This window comes from Sinohyriopsis cumingii, chromosome 4 (assembly GCF_028554795.1).
Source record: "Sinohyriopsis cumingii isolate HCF-2022 chromosome 4, ASM2855479v2, whole genome shotgun sequence".
NCBI classification, from domain to species: Eukaryota; Metazoa; Mollusca; class Bivalvia; order Unionida; family Unionidae; genus Sinohyriopsis; species Sinohyriopsis cumingii.
In genome coordinates this window covers 145951892-145970628 of record NC_142964.1, presented here as the reverse complement: position 1 = coordinate 145970628, position 18737 = coordinate 145951892, and the positions used below count along the sequence as shown (strand labels likewise).

The following is an 18737-nucleotide window of genomic DNA, read 5'->3' as shown; positions in this document are numbered from 1 at the left end:
ACATAACAGTAAACATGGGGGATCAGGGCCAGTAGAATAGCTTGAAAACAGTTTAGATGGTAACTATTTTGAATTGCATCAAACAGTGTCGTATACTATGTTTTCTAGAATTATCACCTAGAAAAACGGGCTTGTGCTGCACAGTCAGCATCATAGCTTGAACCTCATCTAGATGTTCATTCTGATCAAAGTGTACAAAAGATTGGCGTTGGTGGACAAATGTATCTTCCTCACGAGTTGTGTTGCATGTTACGTGTCTATTAAACACCAAGCAGTTAAACTTTCTTCATCTTCAAATACATTTTCCACTGTTAGTATTTAATGTATACCTTAACTTAAAATATACTATCATTTTGTAATCTCCATATATCAATAAAATCATTGAATTAGTGTCTGAGAAGAAATTTTTCTGATAAATTGCATGGAGCAATTATATAAATATCGTCAGTTTCAGTGGCTATGTATCAATGTATTTATTTAACGTTTCCCTTCATAAGCTTATCAGCGTCCCACATATCAGTATACCAATGTTCCTAATGTTAGCTGATTAAATTTTGATCGCTTCTGATTAGGTAAACTGTTGTGATTACCCTGCCTCTACACAGTCACACAACTTTTATGCTGCGTTTAGCGTTCACAGAATAATAATGGACGGTTAGGAAATATTTATTTTGTATTAGACAAAACGTACTTCAAAAGCACATTATTTACATGAATGTGTGGTCTCCTTCAGGCAAGAAGAGTTAGCCAGCGATAAATGTGTATATGTTGGCTCAGGGCCAGTCTCAAAATATATCTCAAAGAATATTTCAAAAACTGGTTTCATGTTAACGATTTTGAATTCCATCATCCTGTATAGTAAACAGTGTGTTGCAAAAATATTTCCAAGGTGAGCATCACATGGTGTTAAAACTTACCTTTGGACATGAATTTGGCGTTAGGGTGCATTATCGTCTTTTGCTCTGAGCTGCCACTTACTTCTCTGGTTAAGTGAATAATATTCTCATGTTTCGTTTTAATAAAGCTATCCAAACAATATGGACCTTTCTGACCATACTTGGTACTTTATTTGTTATAAATTTCTATATGAGTCAGGTGAATGGAGCATTACGTTTGTGCATCAAACTGTCCATTTCACTCCAAGCAGAACCAGTATTCTTGTTGTGTTCAGTTTTAATTTGGTTGGATTGATTTACTTATTCAAATTATCATTTACTAAAATTACAGAATGTTCAATAATATTATTAAACTAAATCATTAATATGGAATTATAGTGATATCAGACAAGGCCAATTTGGATTATATTATTGTGGTACTTCAAAAGGCTGACAACACATCGCCACATTTCAGGCCATTGGCATATTTGAACCATTGAGACTAGGGCCAATCGACCGATTCATTATCGGAATATCTTTTTTGCAACACTACAGGAATTCAATTTTAACTCTATACGTTTTAGCTTGAAATAGACATTTGGGACTGTTTTAGATTTTTGCACAATACTGTAAGTTCGTTTTAAATTTTCACTTTGTTTTCTAGGGAAATAAATTATTTGAATACGTTTACATAACCTGTTGGTTTTACGTTGTTCTGTTACTTAGTTTAAGACCATTGAGTCGTAAAAATACAATTGATTTTCGTGTATGTTGAGCACTTTTTCAGAGATTCCCCAAATATTCCTGATCATTACAAGAGCATGATTCTATTTATGCATGATCAAACCCAAAGAAGACATTAATTTTGCTGTTTTCAAAGTACACTTTAGGACAGCTCTTTTCAACAAACAGGTCTCAGACAAGTTAAAAACGCACGATCACCTCTTTCTTGCTAAACTCAAGAGGTCCATCTACTGAGAGAACCAATGAAATACCTGCATGAGCATGGTTTGAAGTCCATTGGTTTCCTCTTTTTCCAAGGATATCAACGCAACAACAACTGTCATTATGAAAAGAAAGGTTCTTAAACGCCCCGATTCTGTATTAGTTTCCTCTATTATCACCTAACTACCACGCATCACAAAAATCAATTTTCACACTAGAAATTTGCTAAGCACTCGGACTCAGAAATATTTTCACAACGCCGGCTACTCAAAATCAAGAAATAATCCCCAAATCAAACAAATGTATACACAGAGGCATAAACACAAATGTCTCAAACGATGGGTTATTACAATAGAATTCGGGTATGTTCGAGGACTTTGTACCCTATACTGATTGTAGTAGAGTATCTGTTATGCCTTTTATGATTTTATTATACAGTTTTTAATATCTTTTGTGATGCTGGGTTTCATGAAATGTCATGATCACCGCCTTAATGTTTGTCTCAAACGTTAGAAAACAGATAGCTCATGTTTTTCATATAATTTTGATTATCATTTAGTAAAATGTTTACAACATAGAGGTTTTTAATTTTCATACAAACCTGAGCACGTGATCAAAAGGGTTTTAGTAAAATCAGACAATCGTCGAACTTTTTCTGTGTAAAACTCTTGACAAATAGTAGCCCAGGTATTTTAATGAAAGTAGGAAGACCATTTGCCTGGGCTTGTTCACAAAATATGTGACGATGAGTCAACCAGAAATGTGAAGACCAGTAGCCCGTTTTTAATGATTAAACTATCTCTGTATATTTGTTTCATTTTGTGTTCAACATTGTAGAATAACCTAATCAAGTATCAAGGCACTTGTTTATTCTCGTCTCTATGAATAGTTTGAGCTTCGCATTATCTAGTAATAATGTTCTGCTATAAGCCCTCTTTGAATGAACTACCAATACCACAAAAGACTGCTTGTAGCAAAGAATGATATGGCCTTGATATCATGTAACTATTACATTATTGCATTCAATAAATGACTATTCATGAATATTTATCATGTTTTTGAATGTTTTGTTACCAACTTTAAATCATTATTTAAAACTGTTTAAATAGCAATTTTAAGTGACATCACATGACTACTCATGTCTGTAGCAATTGCACCTGTCATCATAATCATACTCATTTCTGAAACAATGTAGAAATTAGTCATTGATTAGGTGACAAAAGAAATCTAAGTGTAGATTCTGTTTCCAAAATCAACTGCAGGCTTGCCAACACCAAAACATTCACGTCTGAATAAAAGTATGAGTAAGAATCCTTACAATTAAGCTCACAATCAAGACAGTATGTTGGTTAATGTTGTTACGCACTTCATAACATTTTCAAATTGCACAGTTTGTAGCATTACATGTTCAATCTAAATCTGTCATTTTTACTAACATTATTGCAGAATATCAGAACTTCTTTCCATCGATACAGCCATTAATCGCACTGGCTCTGAATGGATTATTCAAAGCATCAAAATTTAAGGATAATTTAATAATAGTATCAATACTTCCAATACTACCGCTGCTGCTACTACTACAACTGATACTAATTCTACCACTTCTACTACTACTACTACTAATAATAATAATAATAAATATAGCTTGCTTGGGTTTGGGTTTTTGACGTAATTTTAATAATTTTAGTTATATCGCTACTATGTCTGCAGTGTGGCAGTTTATAGTGATATCTAGCAGTGAGGCATCATGCGCAGACATGTGGCATCATGTACCACCTAGTCATATTATCCTGAAACCAGACCGATCCCTCATAACACTAGCCTCTTAATGCTGGGCACCAAGTGAGGCAGCTGCTAGTACCATTTTTATAAGTCTTTGGTACGACTCGGCAAGGATTCATAGACACGAAATCCAGCATCTGAGGCGGACGCTCTAACCATTTTGGCCACAGGAGCGGTCAATAATAAACAGAACATTTAGGTTATTTCAAGCAGATGTAAGAAAATATTGCACTCATGAAGTCGAAGCATTTTATATTGTCGCTAGTGTCTCCCTATGCTGTATGGAACATTACCAAGTTTAAAGAAATTGCAATGTCTATTCTGCGTTACCTACTTTTCCCATAGTTTTCAAGATCTAAATATTACCGTGTTAATTAATATTTCAACGGATTATTGTTTGATTGACTTTTGTGCATGATGCTTAAAATTTGTTGTTGAAAAATCACATGTGTTGATAGTTTAGATAATGTAGGAAAATCATATCTTGTAGATAATTTATGAAAGTCTATTGTAGTTTCATGGATGTGTCTGCTTGTAAGCTCTACGAAGGCCAAGACCGCTTATCATTTCCCTTTGTTATCTGTCAGGGGTAAACTACATTTTATGTTTGATGGTCAGAAAATCCTCTAAAATGGTCATTTTGAATTTTAAAAGCTGGCAAACCTTATAGCACACAAACTATGAAACTATAGGGTTATTGTAAATTGATACACCCCTAATGTAATACTTGATGATGTCTTCACGGTAGTGTTATATTTGTGAAGCATATGTATGTTAAAATTGTAACATCAACAAACATATCCAGAAAACAAAGAATTATTGTTAAGAGATGTGACCACTAATGTGTATAATGCAATAGTGTTAAAATGTAATGAGGTGCACTTCAGACTCATATAATGGTACTAAATCGAATGCCGTTAATCTAAGCTATTTTGTACCAGAGTCAGTTGTTTTATGATAATCAACATAGTATAACAGTGACTATTATGTAAACCTCTTGATAAAATTTAGATCTGGTTATACAATTCACGGTTTTAATTATATATAATAAGTGGAGCAAGTAATACAGTGGGTGAATATGAAATATATTATAAACGAGTGTGCCGTGCAATATTTACTTAATAATGAAAGGCAGCGTATATTATGTAACAAGTAATACAGTGGGTGAATATGAAATATATTATAAACGAGTGTGCCGTGCAATATTTACTTAATAATGAAAGGCAGCGTATATTATGTAACATCTTATTCTATTCGTAACTGAACAAACTAGGGAAACATTTATGTCAATGTGATGTGAGCCTTTTTACAGATTTGACACATGAAGACAGGCTCAATAATGACGATATAATATGTTGCTTTGGATACGGATTGTGTTATATGTTTCACGCCCAGAGCCTAGCGCTAATTAATTGATAAGACGGTTTACCCTCAAAGTGGACATGCATACCCTCAAAGTGGATACAGTCATGCCCCAGAAATGGACATGGCAATAACGTCATACCCTGAAATTTTAGCTCATGCCCTTAAAATCAACAAGGGAAACTAAGAGTCAAAAGGGTTTTGATACTACTAATGACTGCTATATACCAGTGGTAAGATGTTACATATATAGATGCTAGTAACAAAAAAGGGAGAATTTGAGAATATAGGAATGAAATTATCATATGTACATATATTGAACGGAACAGTATTGATTTTCACTTGATATTTGTTTTATCGAACAAAATAATAAGTGACATTACTAAAATGTTTATATTGAATGGAATGTGGAAGGGAATAAGTTCATTACAAAGTGAATAGCGGATATGTATATGTGCGTGATACATGTATGTCGAATATATGTAATGTATGTGTTATCATGGGAAGTATTGGTTATCACATGCTTTTCGTATGAAACCTTTCCCATGGCTGTCGGCGTGATCGTCGCGGAGATGTGTAGCAACCATAATTGGCAAATACAAATTGTTTTTTGGCTAACTGGACAGTCGGTGTCTTTCCATGTATGCCTCAACTCTTTGCTGGATAATATATTCTCCAATTCCTAAAATTAATTTTCTTCGACGCTGAGTCCTCCTGATATTCAGGTGCTCAAGCAGTTACTTAGCTTAGGTAAAGTTAATTTTTTCATCTCCATGTCACGTTTCTATTCTTTCTCGAGGGGTGTGTGAGAGCGCCCTGTCCCATAGCTGTCGATGGTATCGTCGCAGAGAGATTTAACAACCACATTTTGTATATAAAAAACTAGGTTTGGTTAGCTAATAGGACAGCCACTTTCTTGTCATCTTTCATTCAGCGCTTCTGTTGGATGGCCCATGCTCCGTTTACTTGATCGTCATGAAGTAAATTCTCTCTCTCTCTTTCTTGAGTTATAACCCGTTTTTGCGTTAGTGCTGTCCATGATTGTGTCATATTCTTTTTCCGGGGGGGGGGGGCTGGTGTCCTCTCCCAAAGCTGTCCGCGTCATCGTCGCGGAAAGGTGTACAAACCACATTTTGTAAAGCGAGAAATCTGTGGTTGGTTAACTGGACAGCCACTGTTTTGACCTCATTGATCTGCTGCGCCAAGATGGTCAGTTGTAAAATGTGGACACTTTTTATATATTGGTGAGAAGTTCTTTGAAACAAATGACAAAATAGAACTTCCAGGGATACATGAAAAGTTTGTTAGAAAACAATGTCTAATCCAACATTATGTGTGTGTGTGTGTGTGTGTGTGTGTGTATTTGGTGTAAATCGAGGACATTCATGAGATTGCACACCAACGTACCGAGGACACACCTCCAACCGATGACGTCCTCGGTTATGTCCTCGGTTGAAAAAAAAAGTTAAATCGTGCTTCTACCAACTAATTTGGCCTGAAGAATTCCTTAAAACGGGACGCTATAACCAAAAACGCATACTCCATATTTATTACAGTATGATCTCCAAAGCGGTGGGTTAGTCCGAAGCGTGTTATGTCATACTAAAGTCTAATTCAGGACAATCAGTCAATCAATAAATTGATCAGTCAGACAATAACAACAACAATATATATATATATATATATATATATATATATATATATATATATATATATATATATATATATATATATTCAAAAAATAATGTAATTGTTCTAAAGAACAGCTGTAGGCTAAACCCTTATGGAGGATACAGTTACTTAATATTAGTATGTGATTTGGATTTGAGTTCAACGTATCTTTAACAATCTTTCAGTCATATCGCTACAATGTATGCAGTGTGGGAGTTTATAGTGATGTCGAGCACTGGGGCATCACGCCGCAGACATGTAGCATGATGTCCAACCCAGTCATATTATTCTGACACCAGGCCGATCAGTCCTAACATCAGTCTCTTAATGCTTAGTACCATTTGGATGTCTTTGTTATGACTCGGCCTGGGTTTAAACCCGCAACCTCCCGCATTCGAGGTGGATGTTCTAACTACTAGGCCATATGAGCGGTCGTATTGATTGTTAAGACTGGACTAGATGTGCAAACATGTCCTCGTTGATAATAATGTACCAATGTCCACGGTCTCCGTGATTTTGTCAAATAGTCCTTAGTTTATAGTGATAGTTCAGACTGGATGTGTAAACGTCGTGGTCCATGACGTACAAATGTTCACAGTCTCCGTGATTTTGTTAGTAGTGAGACCTCTTGTTTCTACTAATCATTTAAACTAGCTGTGTAAATATGTTCTCTTTGTCCAGAATTTATGAATGTTCTCATTCTTCATGTTTTATCAATAATAAATAATTAGTTTGTATTGATATTTTTTTCTGTCTGTGTAAATCACTGTTTTCTTTCTTTAAAGAATAGTACAGAGGATCAGTGTAAAAGCGTTCTTTAAATTCTTTGGTCAAAGTTAACAAAACATCTTCATACATTTTAACTATTGTGAAAGAATTAAATCAAATTCAGTCATAATACCAACAAGGAAAATCAGTTTCGGATTTCATGAACTATATGATGGTTTAAGATTTAGCAGAATAGGTTCATGTAATATGTAAATTGTTCTTGATATTATCCGTTTATGCACACTTACAATATAATAATAAATGTTTTGATACATGAGTATATAACAATCCCAGTACTGTGCTTCCGTCTAAACACATCTATTAACAGTATGGAATCGCCAGCCTGCCACATTGTTGTATGAAGTGACAATTAACGACTGGTGCCTTAATTAGAGACGGGATAACCATAATATGATCGGCATTTTATTCTCGAAACGGATAAAGATATTTCTGAGATGAATAAAACGAACCACAATTACGTCTGCGTGCACCAACCCTCTTATTCTGAACAGTTCATGTTCGTTTACATTTCGCAAGATAACGGGAGTCATAGCTGGCCATGACGTCACATTGTCTACGGTTTCCATGTTGTGGTCAATAGTTATGTGTGTCCTTAGATTGCATGGATAATACAGAATATTTCTGTAAACGTGTGCGTCCTCGCTTGCATTGCTAAATTTAATATTCCTTAGAATTGATAATACAGTTCCCTCCTTGATACTTCACCATTTGCTGTTGATTTACTGCCTCAAGCTGTATTTCTTTTCGATCTAAGATCGCCAGCACAAATGTTCTCGGTACACTGTTTCTTACCCGAGTCCTCGATATCCACCAAATACAAGAATGTGTGTGTGTGTGTGTATCTGTCTGTCTGTTTGTGACTTAGATTTGTAACGTATCTTTAACAATTCTTCACTCATATTGCCACGATATCTACATTGTGGCAGTTCATACTGATGTCCAGCACTGGGACTTCGTGCCGAGGCATGTAGTATCATCTACCATCTGAAACCAGGCCGACCAGTACTAAAAGTAACCTCTTAATGCTGAACGCCAAGTCAGGAAGCTGCTAGTAACATCTTTATAAGTCTTTAATATGACTCGAACGGGTTCGAACCCGTGATCTTTCGATACCGAAGGTGACTCCCTAACTATTTAGGGCACCGGAGAGGTCCACACATACATACATACATACATACATACATACATACATACATACATACATAATACATCCCTATTTACGTCCGTCCGTACGTACGTACGAACGCGCATGCGAGCGTGCGTACATACATACATACATACATACACTTAGGACTTGTCGCTAAATGTAGTTGATACGTACAGTGTTTAAGGAATACTGTGTTTTACATCTGTTTTGCACGAATTAAAATTTATGTTAAAGTGTGCCAACATGAATGATAGAATATGGATCATTTAAAAAAAATTCAGACTTTAGGGGCACATTGCATTTCTAAAACTAAAAAAAACATGTTTTTCTTACACGTATAACTTCCAAAATTTGTAAATCGATGTATCTTGCAACACTCGCCACGATGACGAGATTATATATATATATATATATATATATATATATATATATATATATATATATATATATATATATATATATATACATTTGTAAACCAATGTATCTTGCAACACCGCCCACGATGACGAGATTATATATATATATATATATATATATATATATATATATATATATATATATATATATTAATATCAGTTATTGGTAATCCAGATCTAGAAGCGTCCCCTCCAGAAACATTACAGTGTGGTGAGTAGACATCATCAAGAGTACATGTATAAGAATGTGAAAGAAACTGTCACGTCATGCTCTCAGGACCTCACATGTCGAAGACTCTCAGAGGAGTGAGAAACTCATGCTATTCTGAAGTATACGTTTAATGAAACTATGCTATTACAATGAAATAGCCATAATTTTAATGTAATTATTTGATTACCGTTTCGAAAACGAAATCCGTTTCACGGAAAAATGTTTTAAGTCCAATATTCCATCTAAACCACAGTTTAAAATTCTATATGTCGATAATAAAAGCTCCATCATAAATAATGCATCCAGTTAACTAAAATTACAATAACTCATAACTAAATATAATTTCACTGTCTGAAAAATGTTTCAATGAAACATTGCCGATGGCTCTATTTATGCAACCAGTCCAACTATTTATGCAACCAGTTCAACTATTACGTTACATTTTATTCAACCGTGCCTTAACCCCATGACACTTCACTCTGAAAGAGGTGTGTACTCCCTCACAAGCCCGTAGATGAAACATTCCATACACTATGGAGCTAAACGTTTATATTATTAAGGTGTAAAAGTAATATTATTTTAGAAAATGCAAGAGAGGAAATACCGAAATTTTATCTTTTAAGGCTAGTTTTCCCATAAACCGTCTCATATATATGTATGTGTCTAGAACTAGATCGAATATGTATATATATATATATATAGAGAGAGAGACAGACAGACAGACAGACAGAGAGACAGACAGACAGACAGAAGGAGCGGGAAGGACAGAGCACTGCAGATTTTTAAATTCAAATTATCCTCTGCTACAGTTCTTATAACACAAAATTATTTCTCTTATTAAACTAAGCTTCACCTTGCGGTTAAAAACTACAGATCTTTCATAATATTCTATTATACCGCCAATTCCTTTTGTTGAAATATAACACATGATTTAAAAGGTAATTTAACATTCAATATATTCTGATGACACTTTACATGTAGGTATATAAAGACTGGACTGAATCTTATAAATAGGGTTAACATTAGAGGAGATATTCACAAGGAAGTTATGTGTGCAATTTCGATCTATAAATGGAGTCGAGTGCGGTATCCAAAACATACAAGTGTATCATACTTCATTCTTTTTATTTACTAGGACTCAGAACAGATTTCTACGTCGATTAGGAATATCTATTTTAAAACATTACTAAAAATGTTGTCAATATTTAACAGTAGGTAGAGGTATTAAAATAATTTGTTTTGTATATCGACAGGTCGCCTGATACGTTCCTGAGCACAACGTTACAAACGAACGAGCCTTTTCTTTAATAAGTATTTTTGTTAAAGCCATAAGATGAAGAAACCAATCATAATCAGCACGAAATAATTCAGAAGGAGGTTAGTTATCAAGTTTCACACTATGAATTGCAAACAACAATACAATCATGACAGTCATTGGAACATGGTTAAAACATTAGGAAATTATTAACAAGAGTGAATACATCTACGGATCTAAACGTCACTGATAATAAAGTAAACCCGATTTCAGCCCTTAAAATCGTAATAATTCTGACCCAAACTAATCATAAGATTTTAATCAAAACATTTGTTTTGTCGAGGGATAACAATTTCATCTCTCTTTTCAATCAGCCTTATACTTACTCTTCTAAGCTGCAATACACGTATCTTTGCTTGCAACGAACTAAATGAGACGACGAGTATTTAAATATAGTACAAATAATTATATTACCCCTTTGTTTCCTAGAGGTTTCCGAAGGAAGAAAGAATAACATTTATGTTCTACAGAAGGCAGCGTTAAAGCCTAAACAGAAAAACGTTTTTATTTTAGTTGGGTAGGTTATATATATATATATATATATATATATATATATATATATATATATATATATATATATATATAGAGAGAGAGAGAGAGAGAGAGAGAGAGAGAGAGAGAGAGAGAGAGGGGTATCGAGAGTGAGGGGGAGAGATGGGAGGGGGACACAATATCTAGAGCCCTGCGCATTTAGTTGTAAGTTCCAGTCTATTCAAATTATCAGCAGCCTGAGTTCCTATCAAGAAAAAGTTGTTCGCTTATGAAACTAACATTCACCGTATTGTTCAAAACAGCCTACCGTTTGAAATGCTATGCACTTCAATACAATGAGTTGAAATATACGATAAGATTTAAAACGTAATCTGAGATTCAAAATATTTACACGAAGGCGTACAGATAATAGACTAACGTTTTTGCATGATAGGCTTATCGATGTAGGATATGTACATATGGAATTTCACTGTTCGAATGTCTTCGTTAAATGGTGTTTAAAAGTCTACCTATTGTCATTGACGTTCTTTCCTAGGGCGCATATCATATGTTTACACTCGTCTACTAATATACGTCCTCAGTTGGAAAAAAAATGGTTAAATCGTGCTTCCACCAAATATGTTAGCCTCCGGTGCTTGTTCGCGATTTTGGAATGTATCTTTCTTCCAAAGCTGACGATACACACGCCCGAAACCATGTCCTCGATTGCCCGGTGGAAAACTTACAGAGAGATTTCCGCTGTCAAATTACAAGTTACAATAACGTAATCACTCCCTTCAGATCCAAGCATCAAATACCAACTACATAGCTAAACTATTGCGTATAGCAGTCCCTGGTATTTTTTATATTAATAATTCATGCATATGAGACAATAGTGTTGGGAAACTCACGATACATTCATACCATACACGTCCAATACAGGCAAATGAATCTACGACATGTACAAACGAAGTACATCAAAATGCTATTGGACATACGCATGAATTCATTGTAAAGCTGTACCGAAATTGCCTAATTATCCGACCCATCTGTAAAAATGTATTATAAATTTAGCCCCATCCACTAACTCTATACATATATGTACTCTCATATAATTATGTACTTCACTTCTGGAATTACTGAATTATATAGCTGTTTAGGTGGTTTCAATTCATTTAAAATAGATAAGCTGTTGTTGTTGCTGCTGATTTTAGTATATCAGTATTCTTTGTGTTGAGTTTAATGTAAAACACTATACAGATTGCAACAGAAATAATGTTGTATGCAGGATCGAGTTATTCAGCCAAAGTGACTTGAAAAATACAGTGTCTCCGTGAAATACGCAATATGGTTAACACAAACATTCGTTCTTATTTTCAACATTACATCTGCACATGTCCGAGAGAGAGAGAGAGAGAGAAGATTCGGACGCGTTCGTTGTGATCAAAAATAATAATACGAACCTTTACAATCGATTTCCTACCATATTCCTTTGGAGACCCTGTGGTTTCTTATCTGCTCGCTCTGAACATATACAGATATATGTCTGCAGAGATACAATTATTTCCTTGTATAGACATACCTTTAATATACACATACGTACCTAGGTAAAGTTCTGAATCAATGGTTTTGGACTAACCCAATGTACAGAAAGCTACGCATTTAACTTATCCACTAAATATTTAAATATAGAATGTGTGTTTGTTTTGGATTTTTAACGTAGCTTTAACAATTTTGCAGTCATATAGCTACGATATCTGCAGTGTGGCAGTTTATAGTGATGTCTAGCACTGGGGCATCATGCCGCAGACATGTATCATTATGTCCCACCCAGCCACATTATCCTGACACCAGGCCAACCAGTCCTAACACTAACCTCTTAATGCTGAGCGCCTAGCGAGGCATCTATTAGTACCATTTTTATGTCTTTGGTATGACTCGGTCCTGGTAAAAACCCACGATCTCCCGCATCCGAGGCGGACACTCTCACAACTAGGCCACCGGAGCGGTCATATCCAGAATGAAAAACCTGAAAAACTGCACTTAATACAGATTGTCAGGACAACGTTTCTAAATATGAAGCTCATGATCAGTGTTTTGAAATAAAACAACCCTGATTTGCCGTATAAATAGTACAACCAACAACTCCGTTGGGGAATGTAACCCGTGATACTTGATCAACACAGCGATCCGGGTTTTCTTTACATCCTTCGTCATTGCCTGTCAAAATTGTTGCCATTGCTATTCATGTTTGAAACTTAGATCCTTGTATTTGACGCAAAAAATATCCTAAGCGCCCCGTTAAAATACAGCACTGAAGAAATACAATTTTGTACTTTTATATACCACCTCTGCTTTAGGAAGCAGAACAGCCCACTATATTTTAAAGCTATACTTTATTCCATTCACAAAGTATATCCTATCAGTAGCAGAGTCAGCTCATAAAGAACTAGACTCAAATGTAAATGGAAATTGAAACAAAGAAATGCATTTACATTCATGGATAAAATAATGTTGCTAGGCACGAAGCGAAATTTCAAGAATGCTTTTAACTTCAGGTACGACGAGTTTTCTTTCTAGATGCTATTTCGAAAAGCTTGACTTTAACATTCAATATACCAAATTAGACAAATAAATATCACACAGCTATCAAACTACCACCGCTGCCGCAAGACAAAATATTTCTTGTTAAACTCATGGGGTCCATCAGCTGAGTGAACTAATCAAATACCTGCGTGCACTTGGGTTGACGTTCATTGTTTTCCCCTTTCTACAAGGATCTCAGCACAACAACATCAGTTATTATGAAAGGAACGGTTCGTGAACGCTCAAATACTATAATTGTTTCCACTCTAGTCATCCAATGATCACGCATCACGAAAGTCAATTTTCACAATCGAAATTTCCTAATTACTCAGACTCAGAAATGTCTTCACAACACTGACTGCTCATAATCAAGAAATAATCCTTAAATCAAATAAATCTATACACATAGATATAAATACAAACGTCTCATACGATGGGCTATTACATAGGTATGGGGTATGCTGGAGGAATTTGCATCCTATGGTGGCTGTAATATATATTTGTATTGCCTTTTTTAGATTTTATTAAATCAAATAATATATTTTGTGGTGGTGGGTTTCATGAAATGTTATGATCATCGCCTTAATGCTTCATTCGAAATTTTGATAACAAGTGGCTTGAGTTTGTCATATAATTTTGATTGTCACTTGTCCAGATTGTACTTAACTACCACTACCACATTTTACTGCCTGAGGGTCAGAAACCACCTAAAATTGTAATCCTGAATTCTAAAGCTAGTAAAACATATATTTAAGACAGAGAAAGCTGACACTACAGTGTTATTGTAAATTGATACCCAGTGATTTAATACTGTATGATGTCTTCACATTTGTGATATTTTTTTTTAAAAATGTAACATCAACAAACATATACAAAAAACAACAATTTTAGTTTAGCCACTAATGTGTATCATGCAATAGGGTTAAATGTAAGGCGGGTGCAATTTAGATGTATATAACGGTACTAAATAGAATGCCGTTAAACTAAAATATTTTGCACGAGAGTGTCAGATATTTTATTATAATCATAATCCTACACCAGTGAGTAAAATACACGCTTCTTGTTAAATTTAGATCTGGCTATATGATTCACGGTATTAATTATATTGCAAAATTGGATCGAGCTTGAAGTAGGTCATCATGACATAGAGTATATACGAGTCTGCAGTACAATATTTCCGTAACCGGATTGAAACCGAATGGATGCCTGGATTGAATGATGACGCAACACAATGTGAGGGTATGAATGTTTACGAAAGAAACAAAAGATGAATAAATAAATGTTCACTAATTGACTCGCACACCCATCCACTACATATAATACACTACTACTACTATACAGAGCATATTACAGATACCCGTATGTGTAACAAGAATATGAGCATGGTTCTCACATTCATAATGTGCACAATGGAAATAATACGATTTATGGAGTCATATGAGGCAAATGAACATACAAGAGAACGATTCACGGAATCGTATAATGCAAAATAAAATAAGTATGGTTCATACAATCATATAATACCAATGAAACATAAGTGGTTCTCACAACCATATGATAACAATAGCAACATATGTATTGTTCACACAACCATATGAAACAATGAAAAATATGTACAATTCACACAACCGTATGGCAATGAAAAATAAAGCATGGTTCTAATAACCACATGTTACAAAGTAAATTAAGTACGGTTCAAATAACCACGTTTTACAAAGCAAATTAAATATGATTCACCTCCACGTATCTTTGTAAACATTACACAACGTAATGGTTCTTATCAAGGAGATGAGAATTAACGTCACAATTCCTCGTCCTTCTCCAGAATTATACGTCCATATTCAACAATTCCCACCAAGAAACAGATATAGTCCCTTGAAATGGCTTCGCTGTCAGACTACGGATAATAGCCTCACCATCCTGGTTCTTCTAGCTGATCTATCCATCTATCCACAGATACAGACTGACAGCTGTAAATAAATCAATCTGGTCATAACAAGCACTAAACAAAATACAGAGCAGAAATCCATATATATATATATATATATATATATATATATATATATATATATATATATATATATATATATATATATATATATAATGTTTTATTTCAAATAAAGCCCTTGCGATAAATTTAACCTACCGATTATTTTTCTAGTGTATTAAACCCGCAGAATAAAATATAAAGGCAGTAAATTGAAGAAAGGCATTTACACTACAAAAATACCTTTACAAACTAGATTTGTATAAAATTTAACACTTAACCCTGTGGATGTAGTTCGAAGAATGAGTGTTGAGCTATCTGACAAGATCCAAGCGATCACTTTATCGCATACAACAATAAGCATCTTGTAAATACAAAGAAAAACAAATGCGCACGACAAGGAGTAAAGTATCCGTTCACACCGTGCTGTACTAGTATCTCGCCGCGAGCGTTGTACGACGAGATGCAAGTATTGTTCAGTCATACAAAATAAAACACAAAAAAAATTAACCACCCTATAAACATATCAAAGGCTGCATATCATGAGCTGAGACGCATCAGCTTCGTTCGCAAATATATTTTAGTTGATGCCACTAAAACACTTGTGTGTTCATTAGTACTTTCAAAACTGGACTATTGTAACTGAATTCTGCCTGGTTCATCTCAAAATCTGCTCCAGAGACTTCAAAAAGTTCAAAACACAGCTGCTCGGATCATACTTAGAGTACCACGATCAGAGCACACCTCCCCGCTGTTCTGTACCCTACAGTGGCTATCCATTCGATCCAGAATCAAACACAAAATTTGTTCTCTGTGCTACATTTCACTGACGTGCTCCAGTCCAACATACCTATCCGACCTCACCCATGTGTACACACCAGCAAGATGCTTACGCCCCTCTTCTGACAATCGTATACTTATTATTTCCACTATGAAAACAAAGTCATATGAGCAAGGTTCTTTTGCATACCTGGGCCCAGCAACGTGGAATGAATTGCCCACTGAGCTTAGACACAAAGACAGAGTGATCCCATTCAAGAGTGCTTTTTCGACTGCAAGAACAAACTTAAAGACCTAATAATGTTTCCTACTTGAATATTTTCAGCATGTTTTTTATGTTTTCTAATTTCACAGTGTTTGTTTTTTGTAATCATATCATTATATGTTTTTTATGCTATAGGTGTTGTCTAATTTTGTAAAGTGCTTAGAGCTTCTATACAATGTCCACATTATTATTATTATTATTATTATTATTATTATTATTATTATTATTATTTAATAAATTTGCTTCCTGTTTTGTAGTTATAGCAAAACAGAAGCATAACTGTGATTTTTCATTACATTTGTTCAAGTTTGGTTTGCTACTGAGTACAATCTGTTTTACAAGACAGCGGTCCATGTGAAAGAGAATACGATGTCATAAGTAAAAAAATACAAAGTCCAAATACTAGGACTCAGTTATCATATTTTTAACAAATGAAGTTTCGTTCATATTTTTAAGATAGTTGACGTACATTTATACCGTTGAATCATTCATTGCGATGTTCCATTTCATTTAATATGGGTATATTTAAATTATGAAACGTTACAAATGCTACGTAACTTGCAAATAAAATAAAGAGCACAAAACAAAAATTAAATGAACCACCCTAGGTAACGCTATATGCGTCTACAATGTTAATTAGCCAAATTGTTCTTAAGGCATACTAAATTATTTTCTTCCCTTATTCCTTGACAATTTCCATAATAATGAAAGGTATTATATGTTATTTGAGCGCTTATTTTATCCGTAACTGAACAAACTATGGGGAAAGCTTATGTCAAGCTTTTTTTCAGACTTGATATATGAAGACAGACTCAATAATGACAATATATATATATATATATATATATATATATATATATATATATATATATATATATATATATATATATATATATATATTCTTGCTGTACACACTCCTAAGCACATATACATCGATCAAAGTTTATATCTTTCTATTTATCTATTGATAGACGCATGGTTATATGGATAGAGATAATAGAGATAGACAGAAAGACAAAGTCACCTAAATAAAAAGAAAACTTTTATTTTGTTTAGGCTTTTATGCTGCTTTCGGTATACCATGCCTGTAATTCTTTCTTCTTTGGGAAATCTCTAGGAAACAAAGGGGAAATACAATTATTTATACTATATTTAAATATTCGTCGCGTCATTTGGTTTTGTTGAGAATAAATCTGAGTATAGAGTTTTGAATTCATATGGGTATGCAAGCGAAGAGTATTACAGATTAGAAGAGTAAGTCTAAGGCTGATTGAAAAAAAGATAAGAAAGGGTTATCCCTCGATAAAACAAAAGTTTTGAGCAAAACCCGATGATTAATTTGGGTCAGAATTATTATGATTTTAAGGGCTGCAATCGATTTTAATTTATTAGCAGTGAAGTTCGGATCCGTAGATGTATTCACTCTTGTTAAACATTTCGTTATATATTTAACATGTTCTAATTCCTCTCACGATTGTATTGGCTTTTACAATTTATGTTTGATTCATATCAATGTCGTACATTTCTTGCAGATGGTATGAAACTAGTTAGCTAACTTCCTTCTGAATTATATCGTGCTGCTTATGATTTGTTCCTTCATATCCTGGCTTTAGCAAATATACTTGATCAAGAAAAGGCTCATGAACATAACACGCGAGTAGTGAATGGGGCCACCGTAGTGACAAAGGGACTGCAATGTTAAAAATGGGTATATCCACTATGGGAATTTAACATGGGGAAATTTAACAGTGATAGGTCTGTGGAGCGACAAAGGGAATTGAACATGGAGAATTTGAACATGGGTGGGACTATAGAGGGACAATGGATATGTCTTGTATAGCGTCAATGGGAATTGAACATGGGAATATATCGTGGGTCTTTATAGCGTCAAGGGAAATTGAACATTGGAATATATCGTTGACTTGTATAGGGTCAAGGGGAAATGAACATGGGAATATATCGTGGGTCTGTATAGCGTCAAGTGAAAAATGAATAGTGGAGATGAAGATAACACAGACAAGACACGGATACCACATGAAGAAAAATAGTTTTGAGGTAAGAAAGTCATATCTTTTCGAGACATAGGAGGGGCCCTGAATAGTGTCTTTGGGTTCTTCTTGTTCTGCTTCCTCTAC

At 34.5% G+C, this 18737-nt stretch overlaps 1 protein-coding gene across 1 annotated transcript in view; it reads right to left on the bottom strand.

Moving 5' to 3' along the window:
- The window catches only part of LOC149802284 (uncharacterized), a 32787-nt gene extending 20273 nt beyond the window's left edge, over nt 1-12514 (bottom strand). Inside the window, exon 1 of the mRNA XM_089956713.1 lies at nt 12448-12514. The gene's annotated coding sequence lies outside the window, so the exon portion shown is untranslated. The remainder of the gene's footprint in view (nt 1-12447) is intronic.
- Nucleotides 12515-18737: the final 6223 nt, after the last annotated feature.